General features: G+C 49.2%; 1 long non-coding RNA gene across 3 annotated transcripts; it reads right to left on the bottom strand.

The window, feature by feature from the left end:
• Positions 1–5149: 5149 nt before the first annotated feature.
• LOC122387042 lies at positions 5150–11318 on the bottom strand. 3 transcript variants are annotated; one of them, XR_006257490.1, is made up of 4 exons: positions 8300–11317; positions 6798–8109; positions 5826–6493; positions 5150–5486 (listed from the first exon to the last, which is right to left on the bottom strand). It is a non-coding gene; the product is annotated as an uncharacterized LOC122387042 (long non-coding RNA). The 3 variants fall into 3 exon arrangements; XR_006257489.1 differs by having other exon boundaries at positions 5826–6996; positions 7487–8109; XR_006257488.1 differs by having other exon boundaries at positions 5826–8109; positions 8300–11318.
• Positions 11319–25404: the final 14086 nt, after the last annotated feature.

Here is a 25404-nt window from a genome sequence, read left to right as displayed (position 1 = left end):
TGCAAGCTGGGTCCCAATTGACTTGTGCACGACACCCTTTTCGCCGGTCTCTAGCGGTGTACCAAATTTGAGGTGAATCGGCCCAGCTGTTTTCAAGATCTGGAAGCGACCCCTACACGTGCTCACGTGCAGCTGCACCCCAACCGTGGCACATGAAAATACATACTAACTGACTTGTGCATGGCACTCTACTAACTGCTCTCTAGCGGTGTGCCAAATTTGAGTGCAATCGGCCCGGCCGTTTTGGAGATCTCGAAGCGGCACCCTGCACGTGCGCACGTGCAAAATTGGTCCTACTGACTTGCGCACGGCACCCTACTAACTGGTCTCTAGCGGTGTACCAAATTTGACTCAATCGGCCCGGCCGTTCTCGAGATCTCGAAGCGTCACCCTGCACGTGCGCACGTGCAGTTGCACCCCAACCGTAGCACACGAAAAGGCATGGTCCGGCGGGTGCCTACATCCTTGTGTAGTTTCAGTGCAATCAGCCAAGTAATTACCGTGTTATTGTCATTACAACAAAAGTGACACCTCTCCGTTTTACACGTGTCACGTGCAGTAGGGGTCACCGGCATGCATCATCCTGGTAAATACTTCTAAGAAGGGTATACGCTACCCACACAAAAAACCGCAAGTGTATCGGCCCCTGCTTGCTGAGATATAAGTCGTACAAAACGTCCCCACGGAGGCCGGCCGCTAATATTTAGCATTAAATCGCATCCTTCAATGGGAGGTATCCCCGTCACCTGTTCGTATACTGTCTGAGCAAGACCAATATAGGTGTGAGCTCAAATCTCGGTAATGTCGTGCTTTTTTACTAAATTTCTCAAAAACGGCACAACGTGCAATAACGCTCTATATATCATTGGAAAGAGCATCAAAAGTTGTATATCCTATCAACTTTCACTTAAATATATCTTCAACGTACAAAGTTATTAAGCACCAAACACGCCCCCGTTGACTTCCCAGGTTAATTTTTTCAATTTTAAACGAGCATAAAAATAGCAAACGAATTCTGACAGCTTAACGAAGCATAACAACATGTTCTATAGTCGTTTCTCAACAGGTCCTGAAAGTTAAAACGAAATCGTGACACATAATTTTTTACAATGCACGAATGAAAATAGCTCTGCAAAATTGTCCATTCACTTAACATGGGACACAACAAAATTCCAACTTTGACCTCGTGCAAAGAAACGTTCCGAGATTCTGACGGGTAAACGGCGCACACTGGCGTGTACCGGAACGTGTTGCCATTAAATGCCTGGAAGAAAACCACCCCTTTCTTGGCTCGTTTTTCCGCCATTAGCGATGGCGCAAAAAAAGCCCCAACCCCCATTGACTTAACATGGGGAAAATGGAAACGCACGTGCCACGCGCAAAAGAATTCTGAGCGAGTAGCGACCGGTACCAGCAGCTAGATCGCCTCCGCGAGCCCATGCTCTGAAATTTTTACGAAAATCGTTGCAGTAGTTTGGGCAGGTAGCAAGGTGCCCCAATCCGCGGCCAGACATGCAAAACATAGCCCGATGAACGACTGCTCCGGTTGTTTTTCAATAGAAAAACACAATTCTAACGAATAGTGTTTGTCTTTTCAAACAACCTGCGGTTACCAGCATCTGCGATGCTGGGCTCCGCATCGCGGGACCGCAGGTTGTTTGAGCAAGCACCTCTGTAACGCCGCAAAAACGCCCGCCGCCAAACGAGAGGATGAGCCTTGCACGTGCAGACCGGAGTGGGTGTGCTACGAACTGACGTGCACTGCACTCTAGACCCGGCCGTTTTCGAGATCTCGAAGTGACACCCTGCACGTGCGCACGTGCAGCCTGGGCCCCAATTGACTTGTGCACGGCACTCTATTCGCCGGTTTCTAGCGATGTACCAAATTTAATCTGAATCGGCCCAGCCGTTTCCAAGATCGGGAAACGACCCCTACCCGTGCGCACGTGCAGCTGCACCCCAACCGTGGCACATGAAAATACATACTAACTGACTTGTGCACGGCACACTACTAACCAGTCTCTAGCGGTATGCCAATTTTGAGCACAGTCGGCCCAGCCGTTCTTGAGATCTGGAAGCGTCAGCCTGCACGTGCGCACGTGCATAACGGGTCCCATCTGACTTGTGCACGGCACCCTACTAACCAGCCTCTAGCGGTGTGCCAAGTTTGATCACAATCGGCCCAGCCGTTCTCGAGATCTGGAAGCGTCACCCTGTCCGTGCGCACGTGCAGCGGCACCCCAACCGTGACACATGGAAATGCATTGCCGGGTGCGTGCCAACATCCATGCAAAGTACCAGCGCAATCGGCAAACTAACTACAGAGTTATTAGACTTGTTACTGAACTGACTTCTCATCGTTTTGAACGTGGCACGTGCATTAGGGGTCACCCATACGCATCGAGAATAGCACACTACGTGTAAGAAAGGAAGAAGCTATCCCACACAAAAGACCGCGAGTGAATTGGTCAAGTAGTTGTGGAGATAGAAGCTTTGTAAGGCGCCCCCAAGGCGGCCGAATGCTAATGTTTAGCAATAATCAGTGTCGCATCCGCACACGGGAGGTATCCCCGTCACCTGTTCGTATACTCTAATGTGGTTGGGTTCAAGTCACAGTCGAGCCCTGATTTTTTACAGCTTTTCTTAAAAACGGCACATCGTGCAGTGACGTCCTATGCATCAGTGGAAAGAGCATCAAAAGTTGTATATTATATTAACTTTTCACCTATATATCTTACTAAAGATAAAAGTTATAGAGGAATAAAGACGCTCCCATTGCCATTCCATGTTAAAAATTTTAAATTTCAAATTAACTTTAAAAGAAAAAATGAGTTTTGCCACCTTAACGAAGCATACCAGCAAGTACTATGCTCTTTCCTCTACAAGATATAAGAGTTTGGGCGAAATCTATCTCTAAAATTTTGTACAAAGATCGATTGAAAATGTCTCTGCAAAGTCTCGACATCGCCGTCCATTGACTTAACATGGGATACAGCAAAATAAAAAAAAAACAAAAAAACAACCGCTCCGGTTGTTTTTCAATAGAAAAACACAATTCTAACGATTAGTGTTTGTCTTTTCAAACAACCTGCGGTTACATCAGATAAAAAGTAGCGCAGCAGTGGTGTGCCAGGTAGAGGTTGTTTTGCCGACATTTTGAGTTCGTGTCTGATTTCAACACGTGGCACAACTCCTTAGCGTTCACATGCAGTTGTAAGTAGTAGCTACATGCATACATTTGGAGGCATACAATCTAAGAATAATTATATTGGGGTATTCATCATTACAAGTCCAGCAGCAGCCATGAAGCATTAAAAAAAAAACTCCCCCCAGGTATGCAAGGTGACCACATATGTCTCCATGTGCATACACATTACACACCTGGAAAGCCTGTAATGTAAGTAATGTGTCTCGTGCGTCTATCTATGGTTTCCGATTTATGTACTCCACCAGCCTGAAAATGGCGTCACGGAGCACAGCAGTCGAAAATGGATTGTATTATTTTGTATTTAATCACCTTTGGCTGACGTCAGTCATCGATGACGTCATTGCTCGCGTCTCCCGGCGCTCCGACACTAGTAATAAGCCACTGTTCATAATGTTCTCGATAAATACGTGTACTGTGAATCACGGTAAATAGATTTCTACGACACTGGACGCGGCCGAAAAAAAAATGAAGCGGGAAGTGAGTAAGTAAGACCTACCTGACACACGGGACAGTTGTTTTGAACATCACCAGTTGAACCACGAGGCATCCATATTCCATACCAACGAAAAGTTTTCCATCTCTTGGTATATTAGCCGTAGGCTAATATTCCAGGCAGCGGCACGAGGAGCCGGATGGAGGAAACATGGATGCACGCTTGGTAAGGGCAGGATAGTATATTAGGACGTGAGCTTTACCAAAAGGCATCCACGCACCGCGCTGCCCGCCCTTGACGCAATTAGCAAATAAGTTGGCTCCAAATGTGATAGCCAACTTTCAATTACGTTAATTCAAGTTCGAAAGATGATTGGTGTTACTAAAAAGACTACGTCAAGAGCCCGTTACGATGTAACGGAAGACAAACCAGCCACTCCACACCTAGGCAGTTTTTCACACGCATTCCTGCATTCACACTCGCCATTTCGTGCACCGGCCTGCCCGCTACACAACGTAATATCTATGGCAACTATACTGTCTAAGGCATGATTGTTGCTCCTAATGGTTTTCTTTTTTCACAGACTGGAGTGTGCTTTACATGAAAATATAATGTAGTAGATGATACCTGTTCATTTCATCACTAATCGTGTGAAATGTTCAAATCATGTTGGTATGTGGATAAGAACCGAGACTAGGAATTTAAAGTGTAGAAATGTCGGTGGCTGCTGGACGCATCTGCAACTGAGCTCATGGTCCTAATCATCCGCGAAAGCGACGAAACTACAGGAATGTCACGATAAAGATGCGCAGTACCCTGTATGTTCATGGCATACAGCTGCAAGCTAAGACAAAACTAGAAACGATCTTTGGGTAGAACATATAAAGTGAAGCAATACCAATGCAGAACTACTTGGAGTTACAGGAACCAATGTGTCCAACATATCAATCAGCTAGCATGTAAGGACGCATGTGTAAGGCCGCATATGCAACTGTAACCACTCTTGATAGACTACAAGAATGGAAAGAAAACGTCAACGGAGTAAAACTTCACCATGTGAATCTGCGTATAACTGGCATTCGTGATCAAGTATGCACAACAGATGTGAGGTGAGGACGCGGTGTCATTGCGATACAACATCAACTGATGCAATATTGCAATGCATTTTGCACTCATTCTTGCATATTGATAAGATCAAAAGTAAGGCGATAATGTGAACAAGTGTGTTGACAGATGTCGAAGACTGACGGTGATTACGAACTGATTAACAGGCGACCGGATTGACGGTGATGCGCCTGACCGATCGTTGGAGTGCATGTCGCATCGGATGTCTATGGAAAACGGCAAAGGAGAAAACAGGACTATGGTGAAGGCTGTTCTAACATCACATGAAACGGGAATGAGCAGTAACACCTGCCAATGAAAGCAGTGAAAAACAGCGAAACTGCCGGTTAATCTTGCCATCGTGCTAATGCCCAAAGTCAAGTTTTGTTTTATGTGTGTGTGGAAAGCGGTAGGGCGCTATGCGCTAAGCTATCATCCGTTTTACTTTGGTATCACAATACAAGTATTAGGTGCTCGCACACTACTGCCAGTAGTTCAGTCGGTACTGAGTAGCCTGCAGCTAATAACAACCTGATATTTGCTTCCTGCACAAACGTAGATGGCAGATAGCATTATGGAAGTGTCTTTACATGATGAGTCTGATCGACGATGATGAATGAAATAGTCATTTGAAGTCGTTGAAAGATGACGATGTCCGGGTCACAACGAAGTGACTTAAAACTTGCAGGATGAATAACTGATGATTGGGCCGATGAATGTGGCTTGTGCTGCAGCCGAAGCCTGTGGGGACGGAAGACCGGTGAGGTACAAATGGAGCAAGGAAACGAGACGTGAATGTACACCAAGCAAAATGATATTTAGCTATCATAAGCGTTGACAATGGTGAATAGTCGAGCTGTTCGCCATATTGGACATTCACATCATAGCCATTGCAATATCAAGCTCCCCAAATTGTCATTAGCTTTCGCAGCCCAAGTCCAGTATTAAGTGCTCAAAGAACTTGCCAAGGCAATATAGGCAAGGTTGGCATTGTGTAGGAATGAGGACAGTAAATGATCACACAAAATGTAAAGCATTCTGCAACGTGTTGACAATGGACATTCAAATATGAACACATACCAGCCGTACGCAAGTGTCTTCGAAAATGTTGATCTCTTGATGGTGATGGAGAAGGTTTATCACGTCCACAGGCTTCAAGAAGTCGATCCATTGTCCGCATATTGTTAAATTTGGTCAACACGTGTCCGTTTTCAACGCATGCGTAAACCGATGGCGAGAGCATTTAAGAACGTTTGAGCATGTGACTGAAATACTCAAAGACACAAGTTGGAGGAAGGAGCAGGCGAAAAAAAGAAAGATAACAACGCAGTGTATGAGCATCGTGTTAAAAAATGTAACTGAACAGGAAATGCAATATCATGTGTGGATCGCTCATGAGTGTGAACACATGCTTACATAGATGCAAACCTACACTATACGAAAACATGACTGCTTTTTACGAGAGATTAACTGCTACATTCAGTGGACTGCATCATGTGGTACATGTTTGCGGGCGGAGCATGTCTACCGAATTCATTGGCAATTCAATTAAAACAAACACACACATACGTAGAACTAGATGCTGAGAGCTTGTGTAAGCGGGTGCACAGGTGGCTAATGTATATCTGCAGATAACTAATAGCTAGTGACAAATAAAAAAGTGCCAGCAACGGCCAGCGCAATGGGTGCTCCCTGATCGACGGTAAAATCTTCAACGGTATCGACGGTAAAGACGACTGGTAATTCACCTGTGAAAATAGGAGAAGCAGCGGATGATTAGCTGACATGACGGCAAGTCGAAACGAATCGTCGAGAAAATATAATATGTCAAGTCCGCGGATTTCTAAGCTTATGATTTTTCAATTTCGACGACTGAGAGTGAAAATGCTGATCAGATGAGATATTATATAAATTTTACTAAAACCCTTAGAAGTCAATAGGCAGAGGGCTACAAGCCTACTTGATTCAACGTTGAATACCCACCCATATAGGTCAGTTCATCCGAGTATTACCGCCTTCAAAAAATACTAACGTTTTGTAGGCATACAATACCGTAAAAACGTTTGGAATCTTGGAGCAGAGCTGTTCGTTCAGCTAACAGCATCCTTTGATAATGAAATAGGCCGGAGGCAGAAACTGGCACTTGAGAGTGCAGAGGCAGTCATCACACAGTCCCAGAAGACGTGACTGGACAAGGCGTCCAAGCGGCGCCTGGTCATACACGGTTGCCATTGGATACTGCGAAATCAGCCTGCAGGCACATAAGGACAATGAGTTAAAGTTTTGAACACGCTTTTCGTTCCCTTGTTGCATTATGAACGTATATCTGCTGATAGGTGCCATAGTTCGTCCTAAGTTCGACCCTCACTGTAAACGTCTCTTCGAACACAGCACGAGAATTGCTAGCTGAATTACTAAGAAGAGGAAAATGGTTGTCGCACGTTGAATTTCACTGATGAAAAACTTTATCAAAGTTATTTCTTTCTGGCTCCTATTTCCCAGACCCCTCAGCTCGTATTTGCTCATATTTACAACCCCACAGGGATAGACGATTTGTCAGGAGTGATAACTGAACTAATTAATAAATCGCACCGCGTTTAACACAACGGTATCAATGGGCGCTAACCAATTTTCTCAGTAATTCTCGTGCTGTGTTCAAAAAGATGTTTACAGTCAGGGCCGAACTTTAAAAAGAAAACGAACTATAGTAACTGTCACCTAAGTGACAAATAAAAAATTACCAGCAACGGGAAGCACAATATGTGTTCCGTGGTCGACGGCAAATTCTTCTACGGTATCGACGGTAAGGATGACTTGTACTATACCTGTTGACATAAAGATGTAACGGATGATTAGTTAACATGGCGGAAGGGCGAAACGAGTCGTCGCGAAAATATCATATGTCAAGTCAGCGAATAGCTGCTTATAGCTTATAGTTGTATATAGTAGTTATAAGCTTATAGTTGTGACGTCCGATGGTGGTGAGTAAAATGAATTGCAGGCTAGACACATGATAAATATTAATAAAAAGTATGTAAAGCCAATAAACAGAAGGCTAGAAGCGTAATTGATTCAACGTTGAATGCCTGTATCTAGGAATAAAGGTCATCCTATTCGGGCATCAACGCGTCCAGCAAATATTAACGTTTTGTAGGGATAAAATACCGTAAAACGATTTGGAATCTTGGAGCAGAGCTGGTCGTTCAGTTACCAACATCCTTTGATAAAGAAATAGGCCGGAGGCAGAAACTGGCACTTGAGATTGCAGAGGCAGTCATCACACAGTCCCGGAAGACGTGGCTGGACAAGGCGTCCAAGCGGCGCCTGGTCATACACGGTTGCTATTGGATACTGCGAAAACAACCTGCAGGCACATCATGACAAGGAATAAACGTTTTGAATAGGTACGCTTTTCGTTACCTATATGATCAAACATGACATTGACACAATGACCAAATAAAACAAATCACCTCCAAACGGTAATAAACGTAATGTTTTTGTTTATAAAAAAATCTGGTTGGTAGCGTGTACCATTATGCTCCCATTCCACTTACTGGTCACAGATCCAAACTCATGAAGCTCCTAAGATGCCGTTCATGATGACGAGTGTGTTCAATGAAGCTTCTTCTGCTGCATGATGCACTGGTATGGTATGGTATGGTATTTGTGGCTTACGGGCCACCACAGCGTTCTGTATTTGGGCCCGGTTCTGTCGTCCGTCTTCGTTGTTGGTCCGTCCATTGTCTTGAAGTGTCCGTCGTCTTCTTGGCTCGTAAGGGTGGGCTGAGAGGTGGGTCAGGGTTCCTAGCTATCTCCTCCCGGGTAGCCGGATTGCCCCTTCTATTGTTTTTTTTTTCGTTTTTTGTTTTTTTTTTTGCCATTTTGCCATTCTGGGGTCTTTTATTTTGATTCTTATTGTTTTGAATGTTGTTTTTTTCTTTTTGGCTTCTTTTTTGGCTTTTTTTTGGCTTTTTTGTCCTTGGCTCTAGGGGAGGAGATTTACAGGTCATTTATCAGCCCAGTGTTGTGTCTTTAGTGGATGAGTAGTGTTGTTAGCTCGGGGTGTAAGTCCCCGAGCAGTGTTGTGAGTGTTAGTGGGATGTTGGCGTCTCTGCAGTATGTTTGTATGTTTGTCCTGTGGTGTTGGTATTGTGGGCATGTGAGTAGCAGATGTTTGACAGTGATGAAAGTGTTGCAGGTGTTGCATTTCGGTCTCGGGCTTCTTGTGATGATGTAGTTGTGTGTGATAGCGGTGTGTCCAATGCGAAGTCGTGTAATAGTCCTCTCGTTTTTGCGTGAGTTCATGTTCTTGGTGTGCCAGTGTTCTATGCGTGGTTGAATGCATCATGCACTTCTGGACAGTGATTGATATCCGACTTGCTTGGGCGAGTGTATGCGAGTGATGTGTAGTGGTGACCAATTGTATCAAAAGAAAATGGCATTGAGAACATGATTTGCAAGCGCAACATGCGGCACAACTCACGTGCATACAATGACAAGAAAAAACAGAAAGTGTCGTAAATGACGCCATAAAACATTGTATGGGCTACAAATATCTCCGCAACGCAATCCTGGCTTGAGCTAATTCAGTACCTACTTTCGCGGGAACACTTAAAACTTATGTAGGTAATGCGCATACGACGCAAGACACATATACTACAAACATACAACACTAAAAACACAGAACACGGACATTTTGTAGCAGTATTGCATTGTATCAGCAGCGAGGTGGAAAACTGGCGGCACCTTTGTCTCCAACTACGTGCCAGCAGTGCAATAGGCAGCTGGCATTCAGATCTAGCAATAATGTGTGCTCATGAAGTGTTAATGACAACTGTGAGGAGGATAAAACAATTCTGAATTTGATAGGACAAAACTGTCTGGCCAATGTGTTCCGAGCACAACTCACTTTCCCTGGACATGCAGAGTATGTGTTGCTGTGAGTTACTTATCAGATGTCACATTGCTCTGCTTATGGTAGACCTGCAATATGTGACTTGCATGTAAACCCTGCCAGCAGCATGAAGTTTCGCACAACAAAACTGTTTTCTCTGTGTGGGCTTGCATATTTCGTTGGCAGCAGGCAGGCACAATGCGAGTTCCATACACCACTGACTACATGCACTCATGCACGTATTTACTTGAAAACTAGTACCTATGCACTCATTCACTAAATTACTTGTAAGATGACACGCACATCCTCACATACGCACATACATACCCACACACCCACATCCACCCTTACACACTCACAGGCACACATGCTCACAAATACCAATCATTCAGGGTTTCCGATAAGATGAAGCGTGTCTACTGTTTTCTGCCACATTACGTCATCACCAAAAGGATTGAATCAAAAGTATCTAGGGTTAAGAAGCATAAGCAATTGCTGACACATACTTGTCACTTACTTACTTCTAATATGCCCTACTGCAACCATAAGATTCAGTTGAACCACTTTGCTCATCTTTACTTTCAAGCTGACAATCAGCATTGACGAATCAGCATTGGTTTGGCCTTCATGAAAGCTTACGTCAATTGCGCAAATAACTTGCTTGTGGACGAATGGCTTTTAGTATGAATGCACATAGGTAAAGTGAACTGCGCACATGCTGTGACAAACTTTTGTTTGCCTAGTAAGAAAACAGTAGACACACTTGCTAGTTTGGATAAAGGGATATTCTCGTGCGTGTAAACGGTTAATATATTCGAATTTGAGGTTGACGAAATGTCAACGGTTGTTTGTGACGAACGGGGACTATATAGTAACGGTTACTGAAGTTTGGAGGACGTATCGACTGCTGAAATAATGTTTGCCAATGAACAAGAACATCATGCGATAACATGATTAACTAGATACGTTATTTCCGACTAACATTGCGTCGTAGTTTCGGATACTCCAAATGGCACTTGAAAACGTTACCAAATACTATTGTTTTCGGCCATCGTACAATGCTTGAAACAGTGCCTAAAGCAAACAGTCAACGTCCGTAAATATAGTCTGGTGCAGTATGTGCACTGAGGGTATTGAAAACAACGCTCCTCAGGACATGGCACGCCCGACATGCAGGTCATCGAGAGTACAGTATGACGAGAATATCCCTTTAGTTGTCTAGAAATTGAAGGTCTTGAAGTAGAAGGTCTTGAAGTTGAAGGTCCGCGGAGAAAGCTCGCCACCGTAGACACTATAGCCGGGGATAACAGCAGCAATTGAAATTGCATTTGGCAAATAAGTGATGATGAGGCACAACTGCAAATAGTCTTATTCATAACCACCTTCCATTAGCAACGTGCTATAGTAACATAATTGGCAGAAGAAAGCAGCTCATTTGTAGCCTCATTTGACGGACATTTGTTGAAGGAAATATATCACAAGTCCGCAAACTTTGTTTGGCATGAACGATTAAGCGCTATAAGTTGAAGCATGATCTAACGAAAAAGGAAACAATACCTAAGCTCATGATGCATAGACACCTATGCACTGAGATTCCGGATGCGGCAGTGAAAGCTTGTGTCAACTGACGCAAGGTTGCAATGCTATTTACCGACGAAAAACGCGATTTTGAAGCATTTTCCTGGATGAAGTGAATATAGACTCAGACGTATCAGGCAATAGTCTGCTTGGATAATGATAAATATCAATTAAAGAGAAGCTTTGCACTCACTCATTGTGCAAATGTAGCAGCCTAATAGCATTTACATGAATAAACTCAATTTTATCTTCAATTGCTGCCGTGATATCTTATCCCCGACCTTGCCTCGCACATGACGACCCGTGGGGGGAGTCTGGTATCCACCGCCAGCAATTGTGCACACTGGTTCGGTGGACTGGACGTAAAATGACGCCACTCTACAACAGACTCATGATCTCCGAGTGAGATCGATCTCCAAGTGAGACCTGGGTTTAGAGGCGCTCTAGCATGGAAAGCTCCTCAAGGCTCCCGTCGCGTGCCTCGCAAATGATACGAGCCATACGCGCCCCCCGGGATTTTAGCCCATGCAGGCTGTTTTTTGAGATGAAGTCTCCACTAACGTTACGTCAGCTTGTGCGTCACCAGTTTCAACAACGAGAATAGTTTATGTTTGGATTAGACGGATGATATGCTTCCTAGCAATGTGGATACATAAATGAACTGTCAGGTAAGCTGAAGCCACCAAAGGTAGATTAGATATCGAACAAGTTTTGTGCAATTTTTATAGCACAGTTTTGTTTTTAAAACAAAGAATGCATTATGCAGTCATTGCTTCGTGCATTCCATTGGAAGCAAAGCTTCTAATCATCGTCTGCAAGTGAACTGATGATTTTAAGAATGGACGGCACCAAAGTAGGACGCCGGTATTTGACAGAATACGTTAATTAACACAAATACGATTAAAGGGACCCTCCCACCTTCAAAAAAGTTTATGAATTGGCACGAAAGTGATGTCGCTCGGTTCAGAAAGAGCGAAAAAGAATATCTACCAAATTTCACCGAAAAATATTCACCGGTTTTCAAGATATTGGACTTTTACTTTTGTTTTTACTTTTTGGGATCTCCGCTGTTCCTAGCGACTTTATTTGGAAGCAATAGTTCGGCAGCTCAAAGCAACATATACCACCACGTGCTACAAAACGTTTTAGTCAAACATTTAAAATTCGTTAGATATCTGCGATGACGTCACACATTCAGAGGGGTATTCCTATGCATTAGCCCCTAGGAATCAAACTGCTGCAATTTTGAAATTCAATATTTCCGATTTAAGGCATTTCTCGATGTTGTGAGTGCCGAAACTGGTAATTGTGAGCCAGGGACCCCATTTTGGCTATCTCAACTCAAATCTAATGTTAAGGTGGGAGGGTCCCTTTAAAGGGACCCTCTCACGTTAACATTAGTTTTGAGTTGAGATACCCAAATTGGGGTCCTTGGCTGGAAATCACCGGTTTCGACACTCGCAACATCGAGAAATGCCTTAGATCGAAAATATTTAGATTCAAAGTTGCAGCACTTTGGATTCAGAGGGGCTAATGCATTTGGATGCCCCCTCTTAATGTTGACATCACCGATTTACTTAAACTTTGGTAAGACAATTTTTGCCATGGTTTTATAGATACTAAATTGCGCGTGACATTTCCCGCGCTTTCAAGATACCACATTATTGCTTCCAAATGACGTGATAGGAACAGGTAAGGCCCCGGAAAGGGAAAAAAGTTAAAGTCTTATGTCCAGACTGGTGTTTGATTCACCGTGATTGAATCGATTGGATTGAATCAAACAAAATTTGTTGAATCAAAAAGGTTTGATTCACCGTCCGGATGGTTTGATTCACAAGCCATGATTGAATCAAACGCATTGGGAATCAGGGTTGATTGAATCAAACAAATTAACGATTCATGTACCTTAAAAAAATGAAGCAAACATAGTTCATCAACAAATGTTAACACTACTGCCATGTGATGATAGTTGCATACCAACAAAAAGAACACAACAAATACAATACTATCCCTGATATTTATCTTTATTTTTAAATCGAATCAAAAAAGAATCGTTCAATAACTTTTTGGCTGAATCAAACGTGAATCATTCCTTTTTTATTCTCTGAATCAAAAGGAATCGATTCACCAAATTTTTGGAAGGAATCGAACAGTGATTGAATCAAACAAAAAACAAATGAATCAATGATTGAATCGATCCAAAAAAGATGAATCAATAACCAGTCTGCTTATGGCCCCCCCCCCCAAAAAAAAAAAACGAGCAATATTTTAAGTGAAATTTGGTGGATATTCATGTTTGTTCTTTCTGAACCAAGATACATCTCTTTCATGCCAATTCGTTAACTTTTTCGAGGTGAGAGGGTCCCTTTAAATTTGTTATTTGAATCAAGAGGTGACGCATGTCGCCGCACGAACGACCCAGCCAGCCTGCCTTCGTGGTTAGCGTGGGAGCTCGGTCCACAACCACGGCGATGATGCCCAGCTGTGGAGCCGTACAAGCACAGGCGCAAGACTAAGCAACCACGGGCAGATCTTCTTTGCAATGTGTGGTGTGTGCACGCCACCACACTCCCCAGCAACAGGGATTTACTATGCAGCAAGGGCGGGCAATCGGAGAGATTGCCGGTACGGCGGACAGCCAGGTGCCCACACCGTACCAAAGTAGATATGCTGGGATTTTTAGCAAGCCCTTGGTCTCGAAGGTCTCGAAGTCTCGAAGAATCTCGTTGGTGTTGATGGCGGACAATCTACCAATTGGAGAGATTGCCGGTACGGCGGACAGCATGGTGCCCATTCCGTACCACGTCGACGGCCCATGTCTCGAATAATCTCGCTGATGTCGATGGCGGACAATCTACCGATTGCCGGTACGGCGGACAGCATGGTGCCCATTCCGTACCACGTCGCCTTGGGGCCCAGGTCCGGTCTCGAAGAGTCTCGTTGATGTTGATGGCGGACAATCTACCGATTGGAGAGATTGCCGGTACGGCGGACAGCATGGTGCCCATTCCGTACCACGTCGTCTTCGGGCCCAGTCTCGAAGACTCTCGTTGATGTTGATGGCGGACAATCTACCGATTGCCGGTACGGCGGACAGCATGGTGCCCATTCCGTACCACGTCGGGGGCCCAGGTCTGGTCTCGAAGAGTCTCGTTGATGTTGATGGCGGACAATCTACCGATTGGAGAGATTGCCGGTACGGCGGACAGCATGGTGCCCATTCCGTACCACGTCGTCCCGGCGCCCAGTCTCGAAGAGTCTCGTTGATGTTAATGACGGACAATCTACCGATTGGAGAGATTGCCGGTACGGCGGACAGCATGGTGTCCATTCCGTACCACGTCGTCCCGGGACCCAGTCTCGAAGAGTCTCGTTGATGTTAATGGCGGACAATCTACCAATTGGAGAGATTGCCGGTACGGTTGGCAGCCTGGTGCCTTACCGTTACCACAGCGAGCTGGACTCTCTTTGCTGACGGCCAGTGAAGCATGTTGCGTTGGACAATGTGACATCACTCTAGATTTTCCGTGTTATCTAAGTCAGAAATGTACGGGATGCTTCCAAGAAGTACCCTGAATAAATTATAAATTGAAATCACCATCGTATTTTAGAGAGCATCGACCGTGGAAAGTCACAAATATGTTTATTTCATTTTAGATAAATTTATGTATATTTTGCATGTCCGTGATGCGATATAGACTTGGGTCATTCCACATGATACAACATCTGGCCTGTCGCGCATACTGTTTATCAAAATGTTTTGAAAATCTGACGGAGTGGCGTGTAAAGGCGCACTTTTAGTAGTTTATATTTGCTTAGAATAACCCACTTATTGAATTGATGAAATGAACGCAATTTGAGTAAACACTACAAAGTACAAATCTATGTAATCTTGGGGAAAATTGGGCCACAATTAGTGCACTTGTTTCAAGGTGAAACGATGCGGCGAATAAAAAAAAAATCCATGCTTATAATTTTGTCCCATGCCTTCGAAAACCCGCCACTAAAACTGATAAGCGATGGCCAAAAATAGCCAAACCAGTCAACTGTGCATGGCGAGCAGGCATGCAGGAGTGCCCTTCCAAGCCCATGTGACCCGATTACGTTAATACCGGTTTAATTACTGCCCACTGGGTCACACCACTCCCCGCTGCTGTTAAACAAACATTTTGAGTTACTTTGAATATTATGTGTCTGCAAGGACCAAAAATACGAAGCAACAGTACACAACTGTATTCAACCTCACCTAACTTGATGTTTTTGAAACAGCTTGCTTTGGCGCCACTTAAACACACGGAAAACCCATGAGCGATGCGTAGTGTCCACTTTTACGAGATGCGGCGACCCTTACCACGCCGGCCCCGACCAGCAGACGTGGAGGCTGGCCGCTTAGACGGTTTGGTGGTTGTGGGTCGTCGTCGTCCACGCTGTATTTTACTCCGCACAAGACAGCAGTGCTGCCGTGAGGTGAGATATATATGATCGGCAAGGATCAGTGCCTCGTCGGTGTGCGACATTTTCTGGACGACGTGCTGTACGTCACTTACAGACACGTCCACTCCCTCGGCATGCAGCTCGTCGCACACAATAGAGGCCACGTCGCGTGTGTGCAGCCGCCTCCAAGCCACGTGGACAGCGTCTCCGATGACATTATCGGCGCTACTCCACTCGCCGTCATTCTCGGCAGCCACAAAGTGACGCCACGTCTTTGCGGCATTTATTTTCATCTGGCGCTCGAAAATCTCGGCCTCCAGCACGTCTGGATTCAGACGCTGAACCTGAATCTCCTCGACAGTTGGCCACTGGTCAGTGGGAATGTGCAGGTGATGTGGGTGTCTGACACGCGACACCACCACCGTCCAGAAGCCGGGCGTCTCTACCCACGCTTTCACTTTGGCCACCACTCGATCCAGCGTGGCGCCCTGGCCTTTAAAGCCGGTGAATGCGCTGCCGCCCTCCAGCGGCGGTCCAACACGAAACTCGGTCCGACTCTCTTCACCGCCGCCTATCGCCCGATTGTTTTTGCCCTTGTCACGGGCGCGCTTTACCATCCGTATTGGCACCAGATCGTCGGCATCTTCGATGCCGAGGATATTTGGGCCACGATTCTCGGTGTAGTTTGGAACACGCACCACAATGAACTCGGGCAGATGAGGCGGGTGCTTTGGCGTGTGAAATACCAGCTGGACGGTGCTAGACGCCGCGACCAGCTCGTCGAGACGATGCTCATCGCCGTCGACCGTGTGACCGTTGACCTTCACAATGACACTGCCCACGGGAACCTGGTACATACGCTCACGGTCCGAGGCCGGCGTGTCCAGCGGAGTGGTCAGCGTGACGCCACTGGTTCGCACCCTTTCTCTGTACTCACAGCTGGACAGTGTTACCTGCCAGTCATCCTCCAAGTACAGCGGTCCGACGAACTCGACGTGAGCGCCATTGAACAGACCGACACTGGGTGCCACGTTTTCCAACAGCATAAGCGGCAGACCACTGCACGCAAAGAACACTGCCGGTATGCTGCGGAACTCTCTGGGTGACACCTTTTGCAGTCGGGCTGCTTTTTTCGTCGGTAAATGCTGTGCGTTCACGGCCATTACCGGCGTGTCACGCTCGTTGGCGAAGCGAACGAGCGCCCTGGCGTTGTCCGACTCGACGGTAGCACGATTCACGGCCAGCTCGCTGAACCAATGGTTACCGTGCAGTGTGACAGCGCCGGCCCAAAGTGGATCAGCAGCCATGTGCTCGGCGGTGGCCGTGTTGTCGCGGAGCCACTGCAGACTGGCGTGTGTCGCCCTGCCGTAGCGGAACGATGGAATGATCACCTTTGTGAAATGGTCGGCTAGCTCGTCGTTCTGGACAGTGCGCCGCACTTCATTTAAGTAGACGGTCTCGTAATCGCCGTCCAGTGCTGCCGCACGGAAACGAGCCACCGCACGGCGCTCATCATCATTGAGCGTGTTCGGCTCCCGTGAAGCGGCGTGACTCCACGCCGCGAAGCCGTCCACAGTTTCCAGCGCCGGCATACGAAACACCTCACGGAAAGCGAGCATGCCCAGCCGCGATGCCTCGCAGCAGTCTTTGCCGTCGTCCATTCGCTGGCGGAGACTCCACACAGGACTGTCGCCGATCGGCAGTATCTGTGCCGGGTCACCGACAAGCACGACGCCGATGTCGTCCAAATTGATGCCGGCCTCCTCGAGTCGCTTTACTATCCAGCGCATCATCCTGCGCTGGATCATTGAGAACTCGTCGAATATGAGAAGACCCAGCTCAGGACCGAGCCTTTCACACAATGATGCGAACTGTCGGCTCTCGGCCGGCAACGGGTCATCGCCTACTTGACCGACTCTTATAGCAAAGAGACGGTGGATGGTGGTCGCACCGTGTGCCATGTGGAACGATGCGCAGCCCGTTGGCGCCGAAAGTTTGACTACGTCAGTCCAGTCGGCCTCATCAGAGACGAGCAGCTCGTTCAACTCGTGCACGGCAGAGCGCAGCGTAGTCGATTTGCCCGCGCCAGGATCACCCAGCAGGAATGCACGCAGTGCCTTGGGCCGTTTGTCCCTAATATCGGGGACCAGGGGCGCGACCGGCTCGGCGATGCGTGAAGACCGATTACGGCGCCATTTGGCCACCGCCTGATCGTAGGCATTCCATTCACGACAGGAGCGTCGCCACTCGCGCTGTTCTTTCAGATAGCCTGTGACCAGACGCGGCAGCACCAGCTGACGTCCACTCGGCGTCACCGGAGCAGAATGCGCAGCGTCTCCGGCGCTCAGACTAGCCAGTCGGCCATAGTTGCGACGCACATGTTCTGGATTGACTATGCGATCGCCGAGCCACTGCGCCTGGAAGTCGTAGCCGGCCGGGTTTGCGACGCTCGCCGCCGCTCTGTCAGCTCGCTGCACTGCGTCGTCAATGTCCTCTGCAGGACACGCCAGCATGGCGTCCAGAGCCGTCTGGTAGAAGCGATCACGCACACGCTGAGCCATCAGCTCACGCTCTTCCTCTACCTCAGGCGGCTCGACAACATCAGCAGCATCGTCAGCGTTGTCGCCGTCGTCGTCATCGTCGCTGTCCGATTCGTCAGACACGTCCTCGCCTGTCGCTGCCGTCGCTCGGCGTTTGTGGTCTTCGTAATACCGAGTGACCCACACAGGCTTGTGTACGTCAGATGCCATCAGCTGCTCGTACATGGCTCTCCAGTGAGCGGCTATGGCGCAGTCAGTGAGACAATCTAGTGGCGGCATCAGCTCCTGCGATGTCAGGCACGGCTGACACCACAGCACGATGTCGCGAGCATACTTCCAGAAATTGACTCTGGCCGGATTTGCCTTTGATATGCCATGATGTGGTGCCAACATGACTGTTTTCAGCACACCACACCATGAAGACTGGCGACGACTTATCTGGAATACGCGCTGACCATCTATAGTTTTCTCAGTGCACGTGAACGTGTCGCAAAACTCGTAGATTGACATTTTGCGCTGAATATCGGCCAGAGGAATATTGCCATGACGAATGTTGTCGCCCAGCCGAGCGTTGAAGCGCTCCACCGAGTCAGCATACACGTACACCGGATTGTCAGCGGCATTGGCCGGTTTCACCACGCGGCAGCCGCTCATACTGAATCGCTTCACGTCCAAATTCTTCTGCAGCAGCGGCAGCTGCCAGTTTTTGTGCACTGCCTGAAAGATGGACTGACACATGGATGCCGCCGCCTGGTTGTACATTTTCTGCACGACGCCGATATCCACGTTGTCGCTCGCCTCACGGCGTTCCATTGCCGACAACAGCATGTCGCCGGTGGTCCTGATCGGAGCCACCGGCTTCATGGCATACTTGAGCGCGTACTCGACGCTACCGTCGCCGCGGGACTGAGCGAGCAGCACGTTAAATGTGTAGCCACCGCTGTCCGTGGGCGAGCTTTTCCATTCGACACGCGGCGTACGGGTGAGCCAAGCGGGCACCACTGCCTTGTCGTCGACGTTGTTGAGGACGTGCAGGATGGTGAACGGATCATGACTACCTAGCCATTTGTCGTTTGAGGCCGTCTCGAACTGATAGATACGAGGATCGTGTGCATCTTTCACCACAGCCGGCTCGGTGCGGAGACACCGAGGCATGCGTCTCTTGCACACAATTACCTCCTTCTTGACCTGCTTGGCACGTCTATCTGCCGAACGGGCCGCCTCGGTTGCCGCCTTGTCCACGACCGGTCGCCGCACGGCACACCCGTCTTTGGCAGACGGCGCGTCTCCGCGTCCGCTGTGGCCCGTGTGTCGCAGCGTGCCGTTGATGACGCGCACATAGAGCTCGTCAATGGCGGCAAAGTCGCCAGTTGACAGCGCGTCGTCCAGCTGGACGGCCATGCTAGCACGGCAAACGGTTGTTTTGCGATCGTAGGCAAAGTCAAAGGTGCGCTCGCCGTCTTTTGTGAAGCCGGCATTCCAGTTGGTGTAGCAGCGACCGATGTGCCTGACATACTTTTGTTGACAGTCACGCCAGGCCGCGCTGACGCGCGTCTCAAGAGTGATGCGAGAATCATCGCTCTCCAAAGTGGGGTCTTCCACCCGCAAATCTCTTTCGATCTCTGCCACCTTGTGCTTCAGCGAGGTCTGAAGCTGGTGTAGGAATCGTGAGAACGATTCACTGATCACGTGACGGTGAATGTGTGGGTTGGCGTTAGCACCCCACTCAGAGCGCACCAGGAAGTATGTTGCAGAGTGTCGTGCGACAGATAGTGCCAAGGTGTCCAGCTCACCAATCAGCGCCGACACCCACGCCACGATGCCGGGATGCCGCAGCGTGTTGGCTAGCCGTGCATGGAGATAGCGCTCGTCACTGAGCGCCTCATTCACGGCAGCGTTGTCACACAGCCGATGAATAGCCGGATGATGATTGTAGGGAACGGCTCGTGTCTGCCACAGGTACACCTCCATGGGGATTGCATTAGACCGCCACGGCGGCGGGCTCTCAAGGTAGCGAGCGATGCCGATGGCGTCCTGCTTTTGCACTCGCCAGTAAGCGTCAGAATCCTCCAATTTTGAGCGTAGACAAAGCAGCGACTGAGCAAGCCTTTTGCACAGCGCCGGGTCGTTTTCCAGTTGCTCCTTGGTTGGCAACCCGTCTGGAAAATCGGTCATTCTGATGGCAACATTGGCCTCCTGGCCGGTCTTATCACGACTCAGCTGGTTGCTGACAACGAACTGAAGGTCAACGTTGCCTTCCGCCTCGGGCTGACGCGACATCCAGTGAAGCCAGTTCTGTCGCCACGTGGTGACTGGCTGACGAATGCTGACCTTACGGTCCTGGTACGGATCGGCGTCACCCGAGCGGAACACCTCTGGGAAAGCCATCTGCATGTAGCCGGGTGTCGACTCGGGCAGCGGATTTTCCCGGTCGACTCCCGGCATCGGTATGTGAAGGAGCGCAGAACGCGCGATACCCTGCCGGCGAATGTCTTCGGGACGTTCACTCTGTTGCCCGCAGACGGCACCGGCAGAAATGCCGCCAGCGCGGACGCCCTCATCGTTGCCGAACTCGCGGCCAAGCATCTCCAGCTCTTCACAACAGCGTAACAGCACGCTACTCGGCTCGCCGGTCGAGTCAACATTGTCTCCGTCGACGGGGGCGGGCAGCAGCCAGCCGTTAGCAACGGCACAGTTGAGAACGTGACGCATGGTGACGTCGATTTCATCGGCGTCCGATTCGTCGTCGTCATCTGTGCGTCGCTCGTGCTGCCCTCCGTTGTGGCGGTCGGCAGCCGCGTCGACAGCTTGACCTACCACAAAGTTCTCAATGACCTCCCATAAGTCATCCTGGCCAGCCTCTGTGGTGTCGGCACCCTCACCGCTGCGCGACAGCCGGAAGCTTTTCCACAGCTCGTCGGCCATGGTGAAGCCAGACTCTAGCCAATTGCAGAACTCGTTGAACCGCAACACCTTGTCTGCACGGGCGTGAATGTCGCTGGCCAGTACGACACGAAGACCGGCAGGCGTGCTCGGCCGGTCCGGCTCGGACAGCCGCTGCTGCAGAGCTGCAAGGTTTTCGTTTGAAAATGGCATCCATTGTTCGCCGACAAAGCGATAGAATGGACGCGTCTGCCGTGGGTTGTATTTACACTCCATGGTGCGTTCCATAAAGTGTTTGGCCCTCAGTATGGTCTGCATGTTTACCATGGCCTCGGCAGACGTGCCGTCTCGTCTGCTCTGCACCAGCACAACGAATGGCAGCCTTTCAAAATCATACCACGGTAAATTCCGCGCCCGGCAGGCATCCTTCAGCGGATAGGAAATGGTGCCGTGCTTGCAGAACGGAACCTGGTTGGCACGCAAACGCAGCACGCTGACAACCAGATGCACTGGCCGCAGCACCATTGTCTCGGCGGGTGTCCATGACTTCACAAACTGATGATACGCCTCGTCTGAGTAGACATCAGTGGCTACCAGATTTTCTGCCGAGAACAGGCTGATGTCCGTCGGCTCTGGCTCGTCACTGTCGTCCTCTGGAGCACCGTTGTTTGCAGCCGATGCGCTCAGCGCTGGCTGGGAGGCGACGGGCCGCTCGGCGCCGCCGACAAAGTCGCCAACGTCATTCGGATCGGGACGTAATTGATTTATGTCCGACACCAGCGGCCGAGGTACAATGTTGTTGTTGGCGTCAACCTCATATGCTGATGAACATGCTGTACAAACGCCCGTGACGTCTCGGTCAGTGAAAACTGTGCCGTTGGCACCCCTGAATTCGGGGTCTAGCGTCACCGTACAACGCCCGCCCGCACGCAGCAGCGACGAGCGCGATATGGCGCCAGAAACAACGCTGTCCGGCGGCAAATTAACCAAACGGCCATGCTCAGGCACCTGAATCTGATAGCCTGGATACGGCAATCCGGGCGTCTGCTGGTTGCACTTGACGCAACGCACACGGCGAAGCGAATTGTACAAGGCATGGATGTCACGTAGTACCTGTAAGTTGGAGAACTCAAGCTCGAACGACGGATCTTCAGAATCGGTGTCGAGCGGATCGTGCCACGCCTGGCAGCATTTTGCCTCGCGCGGACTGTCCACGGTGAAACGGCCGGCTGTGAACTGACTGCTGGAAATAGGACGGAAGCGTCTGCGCTTCGCCTGCGTGCCCAGTGTGACGACGCCACTGTTTGACGTTCGGGTCAGTACGGCACGACGACCAGTCCATTCAGCAGCTCTGTCATCACCACGGTAATGATAGCTAGCCAGAACCTCAGTCTCCTCTGTATGATCAGACGCGTCCAGCACACGTAATGACCGAAGCTGCATTGCCGGTGGCGGTAACGCGTCTCCCGCCGTCCGAGCGCCCATGGCCACCCAGGTGGACGGCTTCTCTTCCGCCGTGCAGGTGACAAAGTCTGGCGGAGTGTCACACGTGATACCGACAAGCCGGTCACAAGTGAAACGAACTCTGTGCTGATCGCCGGCATAGGTGTAATGACCGAGCGGATACTTGGACGCAGCTCTAGCATCAATGACACGCAGAGTGCCGCAATCGACACACGAACGTAGGAAGAACGATGTTAGAGCACCGACATCTGCAATGGCAGGGGCTGCAGTGCGCTGAGGCGGCGCCTGCGCCACCGGCCTGCGCTGTTGACGCCTACCTGACGTGGCGGAGCGAGTGACAAACATTACGCTGTACTGGACGCGAGTGGCGTTGCCACGATCTTCGTGGCACTGTGGTCCGGCAAAGGCGTCAATCAGGTGAATGTATCTGAAATGGTGTTGCCGTAGCTTATGATGAACATCTCGAAGCAGAAGTTCGAAATGCTCGTCTGAGAGTGTCTCCGACCAGGGGTCAGCCTGAAACTCGGCCCAGCGATCAGCTCCATGTCTGGATATGAATATCTCACGGAGGGTAGAGAAACGGTAAAATTTATACCAGCCCTTACCGTAGTAGTGCAGCTGGAGGAGATTATGCCGGTCCTCCCAAGTCTGTGGACCCCGGTGAGGCTGCAGACCTTCCTCCTCCGCCCGACGTGGATATTTGGAGTAGAAGCGATCTACAAGGCGGAGTGTCTCGTGAAACAGGCTCTCGTCCTCTAGAACCGCAGCCACTGTTTGCCCAGATTTCTTTAACAAGTCTTTAAACCGGAGCCACGAGTAAGAGTTGTACCTGAATTGACCGCCACTTGATGGAGCGCAAAACCCACGTCTTTTTAGGTGGCGTAGGCTAATTTGACGTTTTTTCCCCAAATTCACCAATCAGGTACGTCACAACGACTTTGGTGCTGTCTCGGTACGGCCAGGGGCCGGTTAAATTGCTGTCTTCTGGTGAGCTGAGATCGGTTGACACACGTTCTATGACAACACTATGCGAAGACTTATCCACGAAGTCATCCAGCATGGCACGAGTCAGCGTGGAAACCCCGTCGATGTCTAAATCTGACTGAATGTAGCCAGTCGTAGATGACATGCGTCCTTGGGGGTTATGGCCGTTCACAGGAACAGCCAATGGCGACTGAAGTTCTGATTCATTGCAAATACTCTCTGCTGGGTCAATGAGCAATTGACCAGATTCCTTACCATCTGCTTGAATAGCCTGAGGAATAGTAGCGTCCGTGGCGGTATCCTTTTTCCGAAGTGGTACCACAGCCTTACCTTTCCTCGGACGACCGCCGCGACGCTGAGCGTTTCCTCCCGTAGCACTAGACTCCGACTGTCCTATCTTTGAAGAGTCAGCTTCAAGTGCTCCAACCGACTGAACGGTGTTTTGAGGAACTAATTCTTTGGTCTCTGCTACATCAAGTTCCATAGGGGCTGTACGTTTTGATGATGGCGGTTGTGGGCGCCGTTTCTTAGGACGCCCAACGCGTGCCTTTTTGGCAGTAGCGCTGTCTACGGTGTCAGACTCCTCACAGCTTTTTGCTGCGTCCTCATTTTCCCCATGATCTGTACCCAGTGGAACGACCGGAATGGTTTTGGACACGATCACTGGCACGTCTGCGCCCTCAGAGGCTGTTTGCGCTTCTACACAGACATCCTCGACGTTGATTGAACGTCCGAAGAGATGCGTGAAAATACGTTTCTGTTTTTTGGGACGGCCAACTGCCCGTTTTGCTGCATTGCCACAGACTGAAGTGTTGAGGTTCGTGGCAGCTGCGGAGCCCTCCTTACTCGCTGGTTTTGTCACAGTATCTAGGCACTTTGCCTGGCGACCGCCTCGTCCCTTAACAATAGTCCAAGCACCATCATTGTCGGTGCTCTGCTCAGTGATGGCCGGTGAAGTCTGGGCAGTTTGTTCCTCCTGGGGTGTTGGTGGTGTTGGGGGAGATGGAGCGACCATGTGCAGGTCATAGTGCTGCCTCCGACTATAATAGCATAAGTGAATAGGAGACTGGTTTGGTGCTCCATGAGCAGCCACCTGATGACCGTTTTCCCACACATAAATGAGACGGTGAAGCACACGTGCTGCTACTCTTATCTCTGGCTCACCACCGAACTCACCTCCCTTGCGCATGGAATTGATGTAGCCGTCCAGGTCAGGGAACACTTCCCTAAGCATTTCATCTGTGCGCTCCTCTTCACATATCTTTTGCCGAAGGGCCACGTGATCTAGCGAGGGATCACCGACAGCATAGGCGAGCGCCCGGAACAGACAGTTGCCGTCGCCATGTATGCCAATGATGTTAGCACCGTAGTCAGTGTAAACGGGGTCCTGCCTGCTGACCACTGGAGTGGATTGCCAATCATGATAATAAATCCTTCCAGACCTGGCCTCACGGGACATCCCCGTCAGCACCTCCACGAACGATGGCTTTACGCCCTCCGCTATTTTGGCGTAACTTGTTTTTTGCATGGCGAAAATATCCTATCCCTGGGAGGTCTCAATAGATGTTGGCTGATTGCACCCAAGGCTTTACCTCAGCACAGACACAGCCGTGACCAGAGCTGAACCACAATGTACCAAGACAGTATATCTGCAAATAGCGAGCAAAGAAAAGTCACCGAAAATAACGTGGCTGTGAAGCAGGTCAAAGGATAATAATATGTCCAGTCACTGAGAGGACTGTCTTTCACGGGGTTCCTTGGAAAACAAACATCAAATATGAAAGGTCAGTAAATATCGATGCTATTGAGTTTCAAACTTCGTCCTCACGGTACGGGGGAGGGGTAATTTCGCAACAGTCCACACCAGTTTATCTCAACAAAG

Source organism: Amphibalanus amphitrite, unplaced genomic scaffold, assembly GCF_019059575.1.
Source record: "Amphibalanus amphitrite isolate SeventyFive unplaced genomic scaffold, NRLGWU_Aamphi_draft 000271F_arrow, whole genome shotgun sequence".
Lineage (NCBI taxonomy): Eukaryota > Metazoa > Arthropoda > Thecostraca > Balanomorpha > Balanidae > Amphibalanus > Amphibalanus amphitrite.
The sequence above is the reverse complement of the archived record's forward strand: the minus strand, read 5'-3'. Positions and strand labels throughout refer to the sequence as shown.